Source organism: Lithobates pipiens, unplaced genomic scaffold, assembly GCF_037356315.1.
Source record: "Lithobates pipiens isolate NorthernLeopardFrog02 unplaced genomic scaffold, aLitPip1_a1.2 Scaffold_27, whole genome shotgun sequence".
Lineage (NCBI taxonomy): Eukaryota > Metazoa > Chordata > Amphibia > Anura > Ranidae > Lithobates > Lithobates pipiens.
The window spans coordinates 61,414,694-61,418,707 of NW_027507788.1; the positions used below are offsets into that span (position 1 = coordinate 61,414,694).

Genomic DNA, 4,014 nt, shown 5'->3' on the forward strand with positions numbered 1-4,014 from the left:
GGCTGTGATGGTGCGCGGTGGTAAACACCCAGCTATTGAAATGAAAGCTGTGATGTTTCCGGCGCTCTATTCAACCAGGCAGTGGCAGCTCTCCTCTCTCTTCACCTGCACAGGCTGGCTGCAATGAGGACACAGGCTGGCTGCAATAGGGACACTGGCTGGCTGCAATAGGGACACTGGCTGGCTGCAATGGGGACACAGGCTGCAATAGGGACACAGGCAGGCTGCATGTGATGGGCACTGGTGAGGCTGCATTGACCTCTTGTAACATGTTTGCAGTCTCTGACCATCTCCTGTACCATGTCCCCAGTCTCTGACCATCTTCTGTACCACGTCCCCAGTCTCTGACCATCTTTTGTACCATGTCCCCAGTCTCTGACCATCTCCTGTACCATGTAACCAGTCTCTAAACATCTTCTGTACCATGTCCCCAGTCTCTGACCATCTCCTGTACCATGTCCCCAGTCTCTGACCATCTCCTGTACCATGTAACCAGTCTCTAACCATCTATCCCCAGTCTCTGACCATCTCCTGTACAATATATATTTATTTTTTAAATAAGTTTCGGTATCGGTCATTTTTGGTATCGGTTTTGGTTTTTGGCCTAGTGTATTTTTCATTTTCGGTATCGGTTTCGGCACCAAAAAACCCATTCGGTGCAGCCCTAAAATTGATCTATGAAGAGAAGATCTAAGTAGGCTAGTATTGTTATACCTTCAGCCATTAACCTGGCTAAAGAAGGAGCCAGGACCTTTGTAAACACTTGAAGTGGAGTAAAGGCACAGCTACAAACTGAAAATGAAGATTTTCTACCTTGAAGCATAAATTTCTGGTGAGCGGAGAAAAATGGCACATGGAAAAAAGCATTCTTGGTGTTGATTGATGCCAGAAGTTCTCCCCCTTGTAGGATGGAGACTACTGATTGGATTGACTCCATGCGAAAAATATGGATATTCAAACTCTGTTTAGATCTTTGAGATCCAAAATGGGTCTGACATCCCGTACAGTTTTGGAACCGTAAAAAAAGTTTTGAAAAAAACCCTAATCCATGCTCTACCAAGGGGACCACCGATATCACTCTTTGAGACAAAAGATGATGATCCAAGCTAGAAAGAGAGACTTCTTTTCACTGGATCTCTGGGAATGTTTTGATCTAAGAAAACGAGGAGACAGGAACTCTGACATTGTTCCTGCCAGACCCTTGGAAGCTGTAGAAGCCTTCACCCCCACTAGAGTGAGTGGAGGCACCCTTTCATAAGGCTTTAGTATTCAGTTTTGTGGGTTACCTCCCCCAGGTTCTCTTTTGACCCTGGGACTGTCCCTGAGGTTTACCTCTTGAATGCTGGCGGTGGAGGCTGTTTTGACTGCCTGGAGGCAGATGTCCCTTTCACTGGAAAAGAAGCACATTTAAAAGAAAAATACTTTGGATAGACTTATCCAGATTTTCTCCAAATAACCGTTCCCCATAAAAAGGGAAACTGGACAAGAACTTTTTGTATGGCACTTCTGCTGACCATTTTCAACCATAGGATTCTATGCACATGTACCAGCCTTAGCATGAGCTGTGAGGTCTGGAGAATAGAATAATCTTTCATAGCAATAACTGTAAAACAGAACGCTTCTGATATTCCGGCCAAACCCTGGGCCTGCTGATCAGGAATACCTATATAAACTGTTCCTAGAACGCTATGGCACATAGAATTCCCAGGCGATCTCCCATGCAGGTACTAACTAGGCCTGACCCTGCTTAGGCTCCAAGATCAGATGAGATTGGGCACTTTCAGGGTATTGTGGCCATAGGCCTCTGAACACCAGCGCAGGTTTGAACGACTGAACCAGCGGGTGAAATTATATATATATATAAAGGAACTCCAACTTCTTATCTATTGGACCCTTTAGCATATGAGCATTGTCTACTGCACAAGTCAGTTTTTTGTTTAGACCCCTTTCACACCACACCGCCCATAGCGTTTTATCGCCGGATTTGCGGTGCATTTCGGCCGCTAGCAGGGTGCTTTTACCCCCCGCTAGCGGCCGAGAAAGGGTTAAAACCGCCAGCAATACGCCGCAATAGCAGCGTTTTGCCAGCGGTATTACAGCGCTGCCCCATTGATTTCAATGGGGAGCAGCGGTGGAGGAGCAGTAAACACACCACTCCTTCACCGCTCCAAAGAAGCTGCTGGCAGGACTTTTCCCTGACGTCCTGCCAGCGCACCGCTGCAGTGTGAAAGCCCTCGGGCTTTTACACTACAGACAATGGTGCAGCATTTTTAGGGCGGATTGCGGGCGCTATTTCTAACGCTATAGCGCCTGCAAAACGCCCTGGTGTGAAAGGGGTCTTACAAAGAATTGGTTGTATGGAGGGAAACCACCGTCGGCGGCTTGTGCTCCATGTGGGCTAGGTAGGCTAAGAGGCGTCCCGCACTCTCCCCACACTCATACAGCCTCTGTTTAGTGTACAATATTTTTGGTCTCCGTTTTTTCAAAATGAAGGTTATTTACTAGGCGGGCCTGTAGTAAAGGGTAAGTAGTAAGGGGTCAGCATTGGAGGGGGATGGGTTGTTGGAGAATTCCGCCTCAACCTCTGCAAGGGACTGTTCAGCTAGTATGATCGCCCGGGAGGAGGTTTTCCTATATCTAGCAATACGGTGGGTTAAGATCATTTGGGCATGAGATTTAAATGAGTCCCAGACTACCTCAAAGGGGGCCGTGTATCTGTTGGTCCGGAAAAATAAATCCCATTCAGTACAGAGTTCTGCTATGTCTGGGACCACCGATAGCCAAAGAGGATTAAGTTTCCAGGCATAGGATGAGGGAGGGGAGTCCAGCACCAGTTCAGCCCAGTAAGGAGCGTGATCAGAGAGCACGCGGGGGGAAAACCCACCTCCCCCAGTATTGGAAGGAGAGCCCGGGAGAGCAATATGAAGTCAATTTGTGACATAGTATTGTGTGATTCCGAGAAGCACGAGAACGCCTTGGTCTGGGGATGTCTGTGTCTCCATGTATCAACCAGGGACATTTCAGTTAGGAGCTTACCGAATCTAGTGAGCGAGTGAGAGGAGGCGTCCGGGGGAGTCGCAGTCAGTTTGTCCATGTCCCTGTCTACTACATTATTAAAATCTCCTAGCCAGACTGCGGGGACGGTGGGAAATTGGGCCATGAAGGAAAGACCCTCCGTGAGCACATTGAGCTGGAATGGGGGAGGTATATATACTGCCAGGAGAAGTAGCTCTAGACCAGTGATGGCGAACCTTGGCACTCCAGATGTTTTGGAACTACATGTCCCATGATGCTCAACCACACTGCAGAGTCCTTGAGCATCATGGGAAATGTAGCTCCAAAACATCATGGGTGCTAAGGTTCGCCATCACTGCTCTAGACCATTTATTTTAGTGTGTAAAAATAGGAAACGACCCTGTGGATCAGATCTTAAAGCCAACAAAATAAATTGCACTGTTTTGGCCACCAGGATTGCTACTCCTCTAGAGTTGGCGGTATGGGGGGCCCGATACACCCACCCCACCCATGGTTTCTTTATGGACAGCAGCAGCTGGCCCGTGAGGTGCGTCTCCACCAAGACCATGATGTCTGCTTTTTGCGCTTTAAGGTGTGATAGGGCTGTGTTTCTCTTTGGTTTGGCCCTAATACCCGTCACATTCCGTGTAATGCATTTAATTGTGGGCATCGGGATAACAGATGTCTGTCTGTGCCCCCGATACTCCAAGCCCCCAGGCGACCCCCACAGCCCATCCCATCAGGGGCAGCATGCGAGGTGTCGTCCAGGCACCCAGAGCAGCAGGGACCGAGCCGCACACTGCAATCCCCCGGGGTCCGAACGCCAAAGACACCCACATGGCCCCAGTGAATTGTCTGATAAGCATCCCATCAAGTTCAAACCAGGTTCTGGGAGTTTTCTCATTATATACTACACGTATAACTATTAACCAACAACAAAAACGAAAACATAATAACTTATGCACTAACACACTGTCTTGCCCGGTCATGCAACGCCCC

The 4,014-nt window shown here is 48.4% G+C and overlaps 1 pseudogene; it reads right to left on the minus strand.

Moving 5' to 3' along the window:
• Nucleotides 1-1,683: 1,683 nt before the first annotated feature.
• On the minus strand, nucleotides 1,684-1,802 carry LOC143934732 (5S ribosomal RNA; annotated as a pseudogene).
• Nucleotides 1,803-4,014: the final 2,212 nt, after the last annotated feature.